The sequence below is a fragment of the Propithecus coquereli genome, unplaced genomic scaffold, assembly GCF_000956105.1.
Source record: "Propithecus coquereli isolate 6110/MARCELLA unplaced genomic scaffold, Pcoq_1.0 Scaffold116, whole genome shotgun sequence".
Lineage (NCBI taxonomy): Eukaryota > Metazoa > Chordata > Mammalia > Primates > Indriidae > Propithecus > Propithecus coquereli.
In genome coordinates, this window is record NW_012135636.1 from 1,949,111 (window position 1) to 1,968,104 (window position 18,994).

The following is an 18,994-nucleotide window of genomic DNA, read 5'->3' on the forward strand; positions in this document are numbered from 1 at the left end:
CTCTGTGCTGAGAGAAGAAAATTCAGATGAGAAGAAACCAGAAAGAGAACTCTGGTAACATGAAAAAATATAACAGTTAGATACCTCCAAGGGCACAGTGGATCTACAGTAGTAGACCTCAACCAAAAGGAAGTTGTTAAAATATCAGAAGTGGAATTCAGAATATGGATGGCAAATAAGATGAATGGAATTGAAGAGAAAGCTGAAAACTAACAAAAAGAAGCCAAAAAAATTTTCAGGAAATCAATGAAAAAAATGAAAAAGTTGCTAAAGAGCTAGACAACATAAATAAGGATATAATAGAACTTAAAGAAATGAAGGAGTCATGTAGGGAATTTCAAAATACAACAGAAACCTTCAACAACTGGTTAAACCAAGCAACAGAAAGAATCTCAAAGCTTAAAGACAAGGGTCTTAAACTAACTCAGCCATTCCAAGATGCAGAAAAGAGAATAAAAAAGACTGAAAATCACTCAGAGAAATATGGAACTCTGTGAAGCGAACTAATATATTATTACAAATTATAGATATCCTTAAGGGAGAAGAAGAAAGAGCAAAAGACATGGAACATCTATTTGAGGGAATTATTGAGGAAAACTTCTCTGGTATTGCCAATAAAGATTCAGACATCCAGATATAAGATGGTCATTGAACACCAGGAAGATTCATGGGAAACAGGACATCTCCAAGACACATAGTGATCAACCTAGACAAAGTTAAAATGAAGGAGAAAATTCTATAAGCAGCAAGATGAAAGCAACAACTAACTTACAAAGGAAAACCCTTCAGGCTAACAACAGACCTTCAGGCAGAGACCTTATGAACAAGAAGGGATTGGGGCCCCATCTTTAGTCTTCTTAAACAGAACAACTGCCAGCTAAGAATTTTGTATCCTGCAAAACTCGGTTTCATAAATGATAGAGAAATAAAGACTTTTCCAGACAAGCAAACACTGAGGGAATTTGTCATGACTAGACCTGCCCTACAAGAAATACTCAGAATTGCATTATACATGGATCAGTACAATAGTTACCCACCAAGGTAAAATCACCCAAAAGCTAAAACTCATAGCTTGTATAAAACAATAGCACAAGAGGAAAAACAAAGCAATAAAGTACTACCTAACAGGATGAACAGAAGAGCATCCCACATATCAATGCTATCAGCCACATAAATGGTCTGAGTGTTCCACTCAAAAGACACAGACTGGCTGAATGGATGAAAAAACACAACCCAAGTATCTGCTATCTCCAGGACACACATCTAACCCTCAAGAACTCACACAGACTCAAGGTGAAGGGATAGAAAAAAATATTCCATGCAAATGGAAACCAAAAGAGAGCAAGTGTAGCCATTCTCATATCAGATAACAATCACCCCTTTTTACAGATGAAGATACTAAAGCTTAGAGAGAGATTCATGTTCAAGGCTGCATAGCTACTAAGTGGTAGAACTAAGATTTGAACTATTAATAGGATCCAATTCCAGAGTTAAATACTTGGTGAATACATTATACTAGAATTGATGATAGTTTATATTTTCCTACTCAGATTAAAAACAACCCCATTAAAAAGTGGGCAAAAGACATGAACAGAAGCTTTTCAAAAGAAGTTAGACTAATGGCCAAGAAACATGAAAAAATGCTCAACATCACTAATCATCAGGGAAATGCAAATTAAAACCACAATGAGATATCATCTTACTCCTATCAGAATGGCTATTATTAAAAAGTCAAAAAACAGGCTGGAAGTGGTAGGACCTGCCTGTAATCCTAGCACTTTGGGAGGCTGAGGTTGGAGGATCACTTGAGGCCACGAGTTCAAGACCAGCCTGAGCAAGAGCGAGATCCCATTCTACAAAAAATAGAAAAACTTAGCCAGGTGTAATGGCAAACGCCTGTATTCCCAGCTACTTGCAAGGCTGAGGCAAGAGGATCACTTGAGCCCAGGAGTTTGAGGCTGCAGTGAGCTATGATGACACCCCTACACTGTAGCCTAGGTGACAGAGCAGGACTCTGTTTAAAAAAAAAAAAAAAGTCAAAAAACTACAGATGCTGGCATGGATGCAGAGAGAAAGGAATTTCTTGGCTTATACACTGTTGGTGGGACTGCAAATTAGTACAACCTCTGTGGAATACAGTATGGAAATTCCTTAAAGAAATAAATATAGACTTACCCTTTGACCCAGAAATTCCACTACTGGGTATCTAGCCAAAGGAAAAGAAGTCATTTTATCAAAAAGACACCTGCACTCAAATGTTTATTGCAGTACAATTCACAATCACAAAGATGTGAATCAACCCAAGTGCTCATCAATTCATGAGTGGATTAACAAAATGTAGTAAATATATACCATGGAGTATTACTCAGCCACGAAAAGGAATGAATTAATGTCTTTTGCAGCAATTTGTATGGAACTGGAGACCATTACCCTAAGTGAAGTATCTGATAAATGGAAAAACAAACACCACATTTTCTCACTAATAATTTGGAACTAATTGATGGGCACACATGGGCAGAGAGAAAAGTAAAAGTCATTGGAAGTCAAGAAGGGGGCAGGGGAGAGGAGTGGAGGGGTAAAAAAAAACTACCTATCAGGTACAATGAACACTATTTGGGCGATAGGCACATTAATAGCCCTAATTTAAGCATCATAAAAGCTATCCATGTAACAAAAACATTCGTACCTCCTTAATATTTTGAAATAAAAACCAAACCAAACCAAAAGTATAGGTATGAATTCTATGTTTTAATTAGCATTATGATATTCAGAAGGTGCATAAATGATACTGAGACTGGAATCCTATTGGTAAGTTGCTAAACATGACCATGAGTAGTACCTTAAAGATGATGTTAACCCTCCTTACTCTGAGGAATCTTGAGTTTATTTTCTCAGTTGTGTGTTGGGAAGCTTCAAGCTATATACAGTCTTACATTTCCTCCCTTGTGGTACCCAAACGAGGTTAAGGGTTATACCCAAGCCTGCTAGATTGAACCTTTCTGAAACTAACAAGATGATGAAATCTTCGATTTGGCTTTACTAACACAAGGGAAGTACAAGCTCTGTGGCTATGGTACTAGAGCTCCCAGTCCTGTTCTGAATTAGTCATAATTGTTTAACTTCCTTAATGGAAGTGGAAGGAGGTTAGGGAGGGCCGGTTATAGGAATATGTGCTGCTGACAAAAGAAATATCAAACTGCCTTGCTGATAGGCAAGGGCATGGGCCAGGTATAGTTGTCAATATTGAGTGGTCATGGTCACATATTCAGACATTTGTAGAAAAAATCCAAGAATGAGTGACATATGCTTATAATTAGATTTATAAGGTCACCACTTATTTCTTATTAGATTTTAGAATTCAAAATTTTAAATGTTTCTGTCCTGGAAGCTTCACATAAATGCCACACAAATGCCATATACTCATTTCAAACCTGAAAATACACAAATAGAAGATAATATTATGCATTATTTTCTGGGGTAATCAGTTTTCCTGGATTGTCCATAAGTGGTACAGAAAAGGGCAGGGCCCAACATGTCCCTGTTTTAGGACACCATCTAACATGGGGCTGGAGCCTCTCTGATTGACCCTCAAACTTCCCTCCAACTTCCTTAAATTGTGTCTGCTCCTAGCTGTGTTTCTGGAACACAGGAGTTTATTTAGACTAACCCACTGTGCCGCCCAACCCAACACGGGGACTTCCTGCTCTTCCTGAATTCACTGTCTTACACAGCACCTTTCAGTGAAGGGAGCAAAGCTCATCTTTACAGCTTCTAAATGGTGAGCTATTTGAGGGCAAGGTACCCTAGGGATTCTTACCAAGAATCCTTTTTTTGTGTGTGTGTGTATAACCAGGACACAAATATTTGTTAAGCATGTGGATTTCATAAGGAGGAAAAAGGAACCAAAGGATCCCCTGATTTGGGCTTCCTCTGCCCAGTATGTTTGACTCAATGGATAGTGCTAGCATCATGAATAGAAAGTAAAGCAGACATGATTTGTAGAGCTATGGGAATTCGTGAATTGTCCCCACTCGCCTTCCATTGCAATTTTAACTAATGATGCCTGAAATTCTCACATCAACACAAATTTCCTCTAGACACTTGTAAAATTTAAATACTTTTTATTTATTATTTAAGTTTCATTATAAATTAATGATTGTATAATTTTCAGCATGAGAGTGACTAAACATAGCTTTGGTCTTCCCAAAAGATAACTGATTGTCTTGAACAAAAGTTCTATTCTATATCTATGATGAAAGGGATTATTAGTTCTGTTCTTTCAGTGCTGATCTTTCCACATCTGGAAGATTATGCCTGGTTATGGGAAAAAAATTAAGAGGAGCACTTAAGTAAGTAAAGCTTTTAAAACAGAATACTCAGGTTAACAGAGGAACTTCAAATCCTATACAACAGAACAGTTATAGGAGGAACAGTTGCTTCACCTGGATAAGGAGGATCTCAGGGAGAAACACGATGAATATGATGGATCTCTTGAAAGGTGAGCATGTAGGAAAGATATTAGGCTTCTCGGTTTGTTTCCAGGTGGTAGAACTAGGACTAACAGATGGAAGCAACAAGACAAGACACATTTTTGGCTCAGGTGGAGCTTAATACAAGGAAGTACCTCCAATAGTCAGAACTGTCTAAAGACAGAATGGGTTCTCCTGAAAGGTGGTGAGTTCCCCTTTGCTATGTGGTCAAGCAGTCTGGATGACCACTTGTCATGGGTGCCAGAGAAGGGATATATACAGCGGTGGATGGACTTGATGGCCCTCAGAGTTGGTCTGTTTCACTCCTCAGATTCTGTTATTCTAAGAAAAAGAACAAGGCATGAACAGGCACTTTTCTGATGAGACAAACTCCACCTTACTTCAGACTTTTGTGTCAAGTCTAGCACTGCTTCTCCGTAGGAGGACTGGAGTCTTATAAGTAACCCAGAAGGTCTTCATTTTAAAAGTGATGGGAGAAAATACTAAAAAGAGGTGTAAGCCAGGAGGAAAGAAGAGGCAGCTGGGAGAAGCATAAAGATTTAATCTGAAAAGAGCTGGGAGGTCCAGAGCCCTCTGCTTCACGCGGGTGATGCTTCATTGATGTGCCCTCCTTCCCTTTCCTCTGCTCGGCTCCTTTCACGTGCAATCATTCCCCCCACCCTCGCCACCACCCCATCCTACCGTTCTGAGCTTCCTAACAGTGGATCAACAATTTTTATAAGACATTCTCAGGGTCTATAGACAGTCTTTGCTGGCAAGTGGAAGCTAGAACCATCTACTTCCTTGCATTATTTTTACAGTATATTCATCCAATAGTGAACATCTATGGAATAGAACAGCACTGCTTCTGCTGGGAACTGCTCCACCCAGTTGTTTTAAACCACTGGGACCAACATATTGGTACAATATAACTGCTTATAGGCAGGGGTTGACTGGGCACCTCATCCAAATGCATCCAAATGGTATTCTACTTCTTCGCTCTAGTCAATCTGATCCAACCTAGACCTCTCTGAGTTTTTCTCTAGAATTTTGGAACTGGAACTGAACAGCTCAGTCTGGCTTTGTCTGGTTAAAGATCTAAGACATAAATCTAGGATATCAATGGCAGTCATGCTTTCTGTCATTTGGAGAAAGTCAATCTGCAGTGATGAAAAAGAAGGAAGCCACCATTTAGGGAGACATAGAAGCAAGAGGAGAAGCTCTGGTGTTATGAATGTCACCCTGCTTCCAGGATTTCTTTAAGCTTAGTTACATCTTGACCCTTCTTGAATATTAGTATTTACCTCTGCCTTTGATTCTATGAGACACTCAGTAACATTTCCAATTCATTCCCTTTTTCACTTAAATAAGTTTGAGTTGCATTCATTATTTACAACCCAGAGTCCTGGATCCAGAAAGTAAACCTCATGACCCCTCCATCCAAAGTGGTTGCTGCAGAGCCTCCACGCCACATCTTCTCACAGGAAGAGCTTTTCTGTCAATTAAGATTGGCCCTTGGGCCAACCAGAAGAGTCACATGCAAAATGCAGGCAAGAACATCTGGGCAAGGGCTCAAGCTGATGAGTTATTTTTCTGATTTGATTAGGTAATTATTGAAAGTTTTCCTAATGCAAAATATGATATACAGATTCCCAAAGAAACAAAAGGGGATTGTAATGTTTTAAGAAGGGGGAAGCATGGACATATGACCCAAACCTAGCCCATGGGACCAACAGGAACATATGTGGTAAGTCATGGATTTCTATTCTAAGCAAAAGAAGCACATGGGAAGAAAAGTCCCTCTTCTTTGCTAAATGTTGTCCTAGCTGCACGAGACGCTTATGTACTGCAGCCAACTGAGACATCATTGCCCTCGAGCTAAGGACAGGCAAGCAGAAAGATGCAAAGGACCTGGACCTCATGACAGGACCTCATGACCTGGCCTCCTGGCTTCCTACCTTCAGATTTCCAGTTATGTAAAATTAAAAATAAATCTTTACTAGTTGAGCTACTTTTAATTATGTCTTCTGTTAAACTGCAGCTAAAAGCATCCTGGTACACATGCCTTTAGCATCTCCATTTCTGAAAAAGTCTTAGACTGACATTATTACAATCATAATTATATTGAAGATAATTGTTAAATATTAAACATTTAGAAGGAGACTGTGAGAATCATTTTAAAAATGGTTTAAAAAATATTTTTCTCAGGGAGCCCATCATGCATTAAAACCCTATCCCATTAGTGTGATTAACTGTGAGAGACCCCCATACCACAGATGGAACATGGAGAAGCTGGCAGACCAAAGCCATACAGCACACATGAGGAAGGGCTACCAGGTCTCCAAAGCCACTAGATTATGATGGCTCACATACCAATGAGAGTCATCGTTCACGAACCTAAGTAGACACAGAATACTATGACACTGGATCACATTTGTTTTTAATTGTACAAACAAAACAGGCCTTCTATTACTTATGTACCTCCATAGAATGAAGATCAAAAAGTACATTGCATGTGTTCTTCTCAAAGAGAGCTCACAATAGCTTATTTGAACTACAAATAATTTTACCCCTCATTTCTCCCACAACCCCCCCATTTTTAAGGAGTGAAACTATTTAACATATGGGTAGCTACAAGGTCAAAGAACAACCAATGAAAAGATGCTGATTGTGTGAAAGCAAGGAAATGTGGGATTTCCTGTGAGCTCAAGCTTGTGTCTAGTCTCAGTGGGTCATGTGTAGCAAGTCAAACCCTCAAAGACACTTTTCTGTTCTCTCTCATTAGTAGGATCCAGGTTTAGTTTACCCTGTTTTAAGGTCTAAATTTTAGACACCTATAGAGACCAGTCAGACAGATCCTTAACTAAACATTGTGTACTTGACAACATGTTTAGTCCAACTGGGTGAATGAAAAAAAGTTACTTGCTTTAAGTTAGCTACTGAAATCTGAAGACTTTGTGGTGAACAGTGGGCAGACAGAGGACGGCTTAACATTCCCAAACTTTGACTCAGGTAAAGAAACTAAAAAGGAATGGAAAAATCACATGTCCCATCTGCCCATCCTTTTTTCCCTCTGAGTCATGCCCTTGTTGGTTTTGCTGTTATTTTTCCAATTTAGTATGTAGAAAATGTTTGTTTGGAAATCATTTGTACCAAAGAGTTGGACAGCCCCTACAAGCAGGCTGAGAAGTTTCCTAGGTTGCTAGGCTATTAGGCAGGTTTTTGGTGTTAGGAGCAACAATATGGAATATTTTCTTCTTTTTAGCTCCCAGTGAGAAAGAAAAACTATGTAGCTGATTCACAACTGACCTTTGGAGAGAGTAAAACCCTTGTCTATCAGAAAGATTATCATAAAACTCAACTGAAATTAATGAGAAAATGAGTATAAGGAAACTGTGAATAAAATCTTCCCTCCTAAGAAAGGAAGAGATCAATGTATAAATCTGCTGCCCATGAAATCTGAGGCATTCCCTGTTGTCAGAGGTGAAGTGTTTTGGGATGTAAACTGCTGAGATTCATAACCCAAGTCAGGTGACCATCACACTGGAAAGCAGGATAGAGAAGCACATTATCTGAGCCTAAAAATGTCAATTAAAGAAATGATTTCCAAGTTGAAAAGCTGTTTTCCAAGCCACCTGCAACACACACACAGCATGAGAAGGATGCTTTCACCTGGATCACACTCCTTTGCCAAAAACCTGGCATTCAGCAAGCGTCCAGAGCAGCAATAGTACTCACCGGTGAAGCATGAAATAGAACCGACAGGGAAAGTGACACCAGATCCCAGTCGGGGAAATTGGAAAGCATTAACACGTCTGTATACCTAACCGAGCACAATTACTACATTTTATTTTGTTTCAACAGTCAGGACCCAAATGAACATCACCATTCAGTTCTGTTCTGGGCAATGATCCAAGCTCATCTTTGGTACAGTTGATTTTGAAGCCTTACAGTCAATCATATCTTCACAATTTGTTCTTCTTACAGGCTTCAGGCATCCTCCTGATTTCCATTTCTTGTTTGGAAGCCTTGAGTCATCTGTTCTGGCAACATGACCAACCCAAATCAGTCATTTTCTCCAAATTATATTGAAATAGGGATCTTGCTAGTTTGTTGTTTTCTTCTTCCTTCTTTCTTTCACGTAATTTTCCCTTTAAGGATCTCCTAATACAAAGCTGATTGAAGGCATACAATATCCTCTTTCTTCTGCTGCTGTCAAATCCAAGTTTCTTACCCACATGCTGTGGCTCCGTAATTAAAACAATGAGGGCCGTGCTCAGCCCTGGGTTAGGAGTGCAGTGCTTCCATTGCTCGATGGATCCTGTATCCCAGGGCAGAATTCTGGTCCTGATACTACAACTTTAGGGAGTTCTTCTGACATCATTTGCAGTCCGTAAGTCTCAGTAGTTCACAGAATCCAAATGAAAGAGTGGGATTCATGGCTCTGTGATTTGAATTATGTAGAATCTGCAATATGAAGTTCATAATATTGTCTGCATCTTGGGGCCAGTTTCATTTAGGCAAAAGGGAGAAGGGAAACTATGTATTTCAAAGGAGAGAAAAAACAGCTCAAAAATAGAGTGATACAGATTCTTATTTTAAAAGCAGCAAATGAACTTTAAGGAAGTGCAACATAACGTAACTTTTAGCTAACATTCTAACATAGAACTTATATCAGGTATTCGGGCATACACAATATAGTTTTTATTATTCATTACTAAGGATTAAATTCAGTTAAATTTCTGCATATGGTCCTTGGATATATTTGTTACCCCAAAACATACTACTTTCATTATATGCTGTATGGGGGCATTCTTTCAAGTTTTTCTGAACACACATTTTAAATTGAATTTTCAGTATGATTTTACCACAATAATTAAACTTTGTTGGCGCATCTAAAATAAACTACAACTTTGGTTTTCTAAGATACAAAAAAATTAGTTTAGCTGTCAGTATCATTTAGGAGGTAGTTCTATGGCTCCATTCCCTGGAAAGTTGGCAGGGTGCTCAACTCTTTAAACATGTTGCTCAGTTCAGCCCAAGGAAGGCATTAGTTTGATATAAGAACCAAAACCCTGACGGAAAACGCTAAGGAAAGAAAAAGTGAAAAAGACATTTGAGAAGCAACCAAAGTGATAAATAATATTGGTGAAATGCACGTGTTAATTGCCCCACTAATCTATAAGTGAAGAGACTTATTTATAACTGACTACATGGTAAGTGTATTAGTTTTCAGTGACAGCAGATTACCTTGCTCATGAAGATGAACACATTTCCATTAGGAAACAAGGATTATTTAAGGGCAGTCTTTTACTTATGTGGATGGCACCTATGAGGAAAAGGACTCGAAATATCACACACACACACACAAACCGCCCCCCCCCCAAATCAAATCTCTATTTCTTGGAAGGGAACAGAAAACCAGGAAAGACGAGCTGATCACGGAATCAAAAAGTCCTTCACCAGACACCTCCCAGCCTTTGCTAAACAAGTCACTTTGAGCAAATTCCTCGCTCTGCTCTGATCACTCTTATCTTCTCATCAGCCCCACTTTTGTTATCTCTTCTGATTTTAATTTCTATCTTTTCCATTCATGAAGTAACTATCATTTATTCACTCACTCATCCACTCATTGTACTTTGCGTACTAGGTTAAACATCTTTTTCTAGGGTCTGATGTTGATATAGTGCAATAATCCCATTATCCAAATCAATTAACACCTTAATTTTCTCCAAGAAGCCTTCTCTGATATGGTAGACAAAATTTTGATATTGCACCTGCCTGCATTATTTGACCAAGGTATTGCCTTTCATATTACCTTATGGCCTGGCACATAGTAACACTCAGATAACACTGTATTACATGCGTGTATACATGTACACATATTTATACATATCCCTCTGTATGTATACATCCACATATATGTGTCCCTATGTATATAGACATGACCCAGTATTGTAATTAATAGTCTGAATGACTTGTATAGTTTTAACTGAATAGAATTTGTATTATTCACATGATTACCATACTTAATCCAAGTTATAAACTACTTGAGGGACAGTGGCCATTCCTGTTTTTTATCACCATCCTCTGTCTGGCATTTAGCATTAATTTGATGTTATTTGTCAGTAAAGGCAATATGAGTGTGGGCTCTGGAGCCACACTCTTTGGCCTTGAATTTTGGCTCAACCATGTGTTGGCTGTTTACCCAGCATGGAAAACTCTTGGTATAAAAGGTGAGCAAATTAATTCCAAAGCATTACTGCTGGACTAGGGCTGTTGTCTATGTCTGCTCTCTGTAGAAGTGTTTATGGAAATGAATTAGTACATTGTTGCAAGTTGCCTGATTTAATAGCTTGACCTAGCTGCAAGGCTGCATATGACTGCAGCTGGGGCAGAAAGCCTCAGAATTCAGAGATGTCTTCCAAAATGGAATCTTACCTAAGTGTGTGACCCAGTGCCTCAGGAATTCACACCCTGTTGTGGAATTCTGTTACAACCAATTCATACATGTTTGAGGCCAAACATGTTGTGTACTAAGTGCACTGAGCAGGCTGTTCCCAAAGTATAAGTCACATTTGGAAGCACATTAACTCTTTATGGCCACCAGTTATTATAGCACAATCTGAAATTAATTTTTTGAGATGCCCCCTAGTGGTACAAGAGTTAAATGCAACTCAATTGTCCCAAACATGCCAAGAAACCAAGCTTTGGGCCAGGGCATTTTGTAGGTTATAAATTACAGTCTGATTGAGTAGACTTTCAATTCATGAAAGGAAAAGTATTGTAAAAGCTGAACTTATCAATAGACTATAGAGGGAAATGTTAGAAATAAAATCTAAATATAATCAAAATGCTTTACAATTATTATCCCACTCAATTTTTACATGAAATAGATACTATTCTCTCCATTTTATAGAAAAAGACAAGGAGACTCAGAAAAGTTAAGCAACTTTCCTACTAGTCAAACAACCAGTAAGTGGTGGAGTTGGGATAAGAACACAGGACTACTAGATGCTAAAACCTCGGGTCTTGGACACTGTGCTTTGACTTCTGTGTTTTCAGGGAGAGTCACAGTCAAGTGCACTGAAATTTCATTGTCTAGTACTCCTTCCTGGACTGTGCCCTAGTGTTGGCTGAAGTCCTCTACCCCAGACTCTGTTTGGTTTCTGGAAGGAGAGAAAATGCTGGTTTTTGAATGAAGGAACAGCTGAGCCAGGGTTTGTAGCCCCTGTTGTCATTTGCAGTCCTCTGTATCAGTTTTTTAAGTGCCTGAGTTCTTACTTAATGGGCCAAAACACAAGTTAAATGGATAGTCACTGAGCTTTCTGGATTTAATGAGTCAAAGTCTACATGTACTTACTTTATGGACATTTGGATGTGTATAATCTGGATTACTTTGAAAAATTGTTTACTTCGTACCATTTTGTTATCAATGAATAATGAAGGGTTAACTATTTCTCTTCCTAACTCCTTCAGTCAATGTCCCATAGGCTGGATAAACTAATAGAATTCAAAATACTTGAAAAACAATGCAAAAGACAACCCTGGGGCTTAGTTTCCAGACCTCGGCTACCTCTCCCTGGTGATTTCATCCAGTCCTATGACTTATTTATCATCTATACGCTGATTGCTGTCATACATTGCCAGCTCATCCACTCACCTGCTCAACATCTCCACGTGGATGTCTGATAAGCATCTCATAATTAGCATGTTTAAAATGAGCTCCAGATTCTCCCTCCACAAACTTGTTCCACCCATAATATTCTCCAGATCAATGAATGGCAACTCCATCTTTCCAGTTACCAGGCCAGAAACTTTGAAGTCATATTTGCATTCTCTCTCTTGTTCATTTCTATAACCCTGGTCCAAGCCCTGATCATATCTCACCTGAATCACTGTAACAGTCTCCTAATTTGTTCCCCTACAGTCTAGTCTCCAAATGGCGCCAGAATAGATTATTAAAATAAAAAGTAGATCCTGTCACTCCTCTGCCTCCAATCTCCCAATGTCTTCTGATCCCCCTCAGAGCAAAACTGAAGTCCCTACAAGGGGCCCAGGCACTGTGCTCCCACCCTACTGCATTCTGTCTTTATGCTTATTGCTTATCTCCCACTGCTTTTTCCTTGGTTCATTCCCCTCCACCTCCACTGGCCTTCCTGCTCCTTGGCTTGGCATACCCCACTCTAGTACTTTTACACGTGGTGCATCTTGCCTGGGATTTTCTCTACCGCAGAGCCCAGGGCTCACTGTTCATCTCCTTGCACAGATATTACCATCTCCGTGAGGCTTGACTTCATCTCCCTTCCATTTAAATTGCAGCACCCCCACCTGAGTATTATCTATCCTTTGTGCCTGCTTTATTATTTTTTTAATGGAACTTATCCCTTCAAATATGCTTTCTCACTTATCTGCTTATGTTATTTACTCTCTGTTGTTTCCACTAAGATGTCGGCTCCATGAGGACAGGGCAGAGGTTTTTGTCTGTTTTATTTACTGATATCACCCCAGGACCAAGTATAGGACCTGAGTGACATAATAGGTGCTCAGTAAATATTTGTTGGATGAAAGGATAAATGCATTATATTCCCACTGGACCAGTTTGATAGTGTTGTGAATAGAAAATTATATCTGGCATTTTGAAGTATTCTAAGATCAATCTCTTTTACTTTCCTATCAAATGTCAGTTTTCCTGGTTTCTTTGGTACCATCTAGACAGCACCAAAATGACTAACAATGAGGAAAATTTTGGGCATCTGATCCAGTGAACATAGCGGACTTCAAGAAATGGCAACCGAGGAAGCCAAGACTTTATGTGAATTATTATGCCCCATCAGCCACCAAGCAGTGGTAACAAAGGCCATTTTTACCACCCAATCCACCTTATCCCTTCTCCATGCTGGCAGAACCTAATTCTAGAGCTCACACCTTGGAGGCCATGTGCTCAGGAAATCTCCAGCCCTGGTGTGATTGGTTTAATCACCGCGGCTTATTATCCTGGTGCTAATTACATGAGACATGAGCATGTGACTTAATCCCAGTCTAGGTAACTTAAGGGAGCTTTTGAGAGGTTTATTTCCTTCCTAAAAAAATAGAATTCTTGAGCCTTATCTCCAGAGATTCTGATTTGGTAGGTATGGATGGAGGTTCAGAATTTTGCATTTTTAACACCACCTTTAACTACACAGTGAAAAATAGAAAAAAAATTACTTCTCTATGAGGTTAATGAAGTAGGGCTGCTCTTACCAGAATGTCTGTCTCCTAGGAAGCAGACCAAAGGACGCGATACCTTTGTCATGTAGTTCCCCTAGGAACTTCACAAGATCATCCTCACTTTCTTTCACTTTCTAGTTGAGTGCCCTCACTGTTTTTGAGCCAAAGACTGCTGATTGCAGGTGTGCTCCACACCTCTAACATGGCCATCTCTGGCCCCTGAGACCAAGAAGCTACAGATATTCCTACCAGCCGCCATCACTGAATGGGTCACACACCCCAGCCCAAAGACTGGCTGACTGGAGAAACTTTGTTCCTCTGAGGGCTACTTTTTGGTTTCCTCTTATGCTTATTTAATAACAACACAGAGACATGCCAAAAACAGATTATCATCTTGCCTACATCTTCTCAAAGGAGATTATTATTTCATTCCACCTCTGTCTGTCAAGACTAGCAGAAATCTTGGTTGGCATAAATCATGTTTTCCTTGTTCAAACACTAGAACAAAATTTAAATAAGGATACTTTTCTCTCATTCTGCTAACCATCATGCACTTTGCAGAACAGGTACAACAGGAAGTAGCCCCTGCTGTAAAGCAAGCAGGACCACACCTACTGTTTGAGCTGAAGAATGCAGGGAAATACTTTCCTTATGCTTTGAGGAATGAACCAACAAAGAAGCCAGGCCTCTCTGGTGTTCTGCAAGTGATTGATTTTTAGAGAAGCAACATTGCATGGGCAGTCTGGCTACAGATTTTGCTTCTAAATTCATTACTTAAAGAAAAAAGACCCGTGAATTATCCACTAATCTTGGTGTTTACACTTTCCACCAAAGCCACTAACTGTGGCTGTTGTGTCCCAGGGACTTCCACATCCCTCACATACAACCTATATTTTTCATTACTGTTTTCAGGACCATTCACTTATTTATCAGCAAGTATTTCATGAGCACCCACTATATGTCTGGCACTAATTACTAATAGTACACCTAATTAGGTCATTGAAATAGCAAATATGTTTCATTTTTGTCAGTTATCAAGTCCAGAAGCTAGAGAGATCCAGCCACAATATTTTATCAATCTGGGTAGTTTGTCCATGAGGCAGAAAAGGAAAAAGCATATGTTTCTCCTATTTTTCAAGAAATGCTGAGTGATGGAAAGGTGACATTTACTTATTATCCCAGTTAAACAACTGAGTACCTGAAGATTAATTTGGAGTCCATATTTGGAATTGAATATTTCTCTCCAGTAAATTCATTTATGCATTCATTTAACAAATAATTGAGTGTCTGCTATGTGTTAGTCATTAATTTCTGGGTTAGGAATAGAGTGGTAAACAAAGTCAGACACATTTCTCATACTCGTAAAGCCTACATCCTGTTGGGGAGCCAGACAAAGAACAGGCAACAAACACATGAATAAAATGATACCAGATATTCTCACTAATCATTAGGGAAATGCAAATCAAAACCACACTAAGATACCACTTTACTCTCATTAGGATGGCTATTATAAAAAAACAAAGAAACCAGCCAACAAACAAAAAGCCCAGAAGATAACAAGTGTTGCAGAGGACGTGGAAAAATCGGAACTCTTGTGCATTGCTGTTGGGAATATAAAATGGTGCAGCCACCATGGAAAATGAATGGAATGGAATGGAATGGAATCGTGGTTCCTCAAAAAATTAAACATAGATTTGTCATATGATCCAGAAATTCCACTTTTGGGTATATACCCAAAATATTTCAGGGACTTGAACAAATATTTGTACACTCATGTTTATAACAGCATTATTCACAATAGCCAAAAGGTGAAAACAACCCAAATATCCATTGATGTATAAATGGATAAACAAAATGTGGTATATACATACTATAGGATATTATTCAGCCTTAAAAAGAAAGGAAATTCTGACACATGCTAAAACATGGGGGAACCTTGAAGACATTATGTTAAGTGAAATAAGCCATGCACAGAGGACAAATATTGTATGATTCCATTTCTATGAGGTACCTAGAGCAGTCAAATTCATACAGACAGAAAGTAGAATGGAGGTTGCCAGTGGGTTGGGGAGAGAGTTGGGTAGAGGGGTTATTATTTAATGAGTTCAGTGTTTCAGTTTGGGAAGATGAAAAAGTTCTGGAGATGGATGGTGGTGATGGTTGCACAACAATGCGAATGTACTTAATGCTACTGAAATGTACACTTAAAAATTGTTAAAATGGTAAATTTTATGTTTAAGTATATTTTAACACAATTAGAAAATGATACCAGAAAGTAAAAAGTTATAAGGAAAATAAAACATGAGGGTAACTGGTTGCTATAGAAGGAGGCTACTAATTCTGATCAGGTCCTCAAGGAAGGCCTCACTGAGAAGATACCTGCTTAGCTAGGAGGGCTTGTATTTCGAGGTGGTACAATCTATTGGAAGGGGAGAGGAAATAGTAAAGTGGAGAGTTTGGGGAACAAATCACTACATCTTGAGAGAATCTCAGGCAATGGTTTATGAGCTTTTGATTTGCTTTTCACACAAGGAAGATGGAGAAACCATGATTTTTCCAAGGTAATCTTTTGGGATGTTCTAAAAAACTAATTTTAAAAATATTTCATGGTCTTTAGATTCATTCTTCTCCCAAAATGGAACTTAATGCATAGTAGTTACATACTGCAAAGACATTGAAGATTTAAAACCAAGTCATATGATAAGGTCCACCAGAAGCAAAACCAATTTTAAACATAGAATTTCAGAACCACAGCATATCTGGACTAGAAAGGGCCCTTCAGCATCCTTTAGTCCTCTCCTCTGAAGCTTGATTTCTCTCTACAATGTCCCCACCAAGTTGTTACTCAGCTTCTGATCAGGCACCTCTACATGCCAGGATCCCAGACCTTTCAGGGTATCCACCCAATCCTGGGATGGCTCTCCCACTGTACAGAGACTCTCCTGCTTTAATCCTGGATCCATTTTCAGGTGACTTTCACCTGAATCTACTCGCCAGGATAATTTTATGTGTCAACTTGATTGAGCCACAGGGTGCCCAGATATTTGGTCAAACATTATTCTAAGTGTTTCTGTGAGGGTGTTTTTGGATGAGATTAATATTTAAATCAGTAGACTGAGTAAAGCAGATGGCCCTCCACAATGGAGTGGACCTCATCGAATCAGTTGAAAGCCTGAATAGAACAAAAGGCTGACTTTCCCAGAGTAAGAGAGAATTCTTCAGCCTGATGGCCTTTGAACTGGGGTATCAGCTCTTCCTGGTTCTATTGCAGCTTCTGGCTGTCACTCTGCAAATCTACAACTCTTCTACTTCCTTAAGGCTATGATAAAAGAAAAGGGGGTGGGTGGGTAAGGATAAATATGTGCCAAATATATTAAAGGGGAAAAGGGGAAGGAAATAAGATCTGATGAGAGTTGCTTAACATACGTAATTTCATTTCATCTTTATTTACAGATATGGAAACAAAGACTCTTAGATCCTAAGTAACTTATCCACATCCGTATAGTTAAGAAATAATTGAGATGGGACTGAAGCCCATGCTCTCTGATCCTGAAGCTTGGGGTCTGTTCCCTGTGCCATACCACACAGCATATGCACTATGGGTACTTAGAAGAACTCTCAGAGTTATATAAGGTGATGGCATGAAAGTATGAAAGACAGTGCCCACAAAAGGAAAAACAGAGGGAAAGGAGAGAAAAGTATAATATAAGGAAAACTTAAATTTAATAGAAAAGGTATTTTTAATTCATCTATTTGTTCTTTGTATGTTTTCCTATAGAATTCAAGAATTTTCATAGTAATATATTTTTATCACCAATAGCAAAACGTGTGGCAAAGGAGGAATAATTACATTCTTTATCAGGAGAGCTAAGAGGTGAGAAAAAAGAATTTTTAAAAAAATACACATTTAATAATTATGACTTAACTTTAAAATTGGTACTTATGACAAAAACTTTAAGTGCTAGGGAAATAGTACAGAAAAATAAAAATTTTAAATTAAAATAATATAAACTCCTATCTATGATTTTAAATAAAGAGAAAAAGAAAATAAAACAGAATTCCATTTAGTCTGGACCCTTAAAAAGCCATGGTCCGAACCACACTCCCATACATATTAAATAGCAATGAATGAGGGAAAATCTACTATCTGACCACACTTTAGAAAAATCTGACACCAAACAGTTTTTATCCAGCCATAGGCACAGAGGTTCCCTATTCATTGAAGAAGGAATAGTGTGATAATGGAGAAGAATGCACAGTTATTACCCGTCATGGAAAACCAACACTGTGTTCAGAAAGCAGGCAATCTGCACATAGAACAATTCCATGAACCATGTATGTGAGCACACAAGCACTTGTGTGTGCATGCACATACACACACTCGCATACATGGTTTTCCCCCATTCGTCCTTGTCAGTACCCTGTGGTTGTGGTCACTGATCCCTATGCAACCCAGACTCCCAGAGGGCTTGGCAACGCATCCATGCTATGGAGACACAGAGCTCTCCCTCTCCTCCTGGAGGCCAAGCAGATTCTTTGTAGCAGGCCTGGCATCTCTATCAGGACAGCAAAGGAGAACGTGGGACTCAGCACCAAACATGGATTTTCTGCAGGGCTGAACCAAGCACTTCCAACTGTCCAGCCGGATGTTTCTCTATATGGTCCTGGCAGTCATGCCTTGAGACAGAGCCAGAATTTGGCCTGATTTCTACACTGAAAAGCTTGATGGAATGCTGGGGTAGTGCCATCCCATAATAAAAGAGATGGACCCTCAGATTGGCACACCGCACCATTCTCATTTGCCTTGGGAGTTCCTCCAACGGGAAGGGGAGGCTTGAGTAAATGTGGGTGTGTTCATCCAATCCATGCCAGGGCCTGGGAGGAGGAGAGAAGGGGGTGCTGAGGGAAGGTGGATGGAGAAGAAAGGTTCTGAGTGATTGGAAGCGGGTGCCAGATGGAGCTGGAAGACGGTGTTCGACAGCCTCCCTCTGCACATGTGTGGCCACCAGAGGATTGCCTGGCTATGCACAGTGCTTCACATCTGTCAGCTAAATCAAAGATGCATAATTGAAGATGCAGAGCGAGAAACATTACGTGGTTTGCAAGGCTCCCCAGAGGATTTTGGATCTGTAATCCAGTGAGGAGATTTTAATGAGACATGAGCCTAGTGTACTCATCTGTGAGAAAGGATCTCACGCCAGCTGCATTCAAGGATGTGGAAAACTTCTTTTGCAAAATGTGGGCAGTCTTTCTTGATTGGTCACTGCCTGTCCATTTCCCTTGGCACCCTTTGGCCATCCTCCCAAAGAATG

General features: G+C 39.4%; 1 protein-coding gene across 1 annotated transcript in view; it reads right to left on the reverse strand.

Moving 5' to 3' along the window:
* SLC25A21 (solute carrier family 25 (mitochondrial oxoadipate carrier), member 21) overlaps window positions 1-18,994 on the reverse strand; it is a 481,755-nt gene that overhangs the window by 50,024 nt on the left and 412,737 nt on the right. The window lies entirely within an intron of this gene.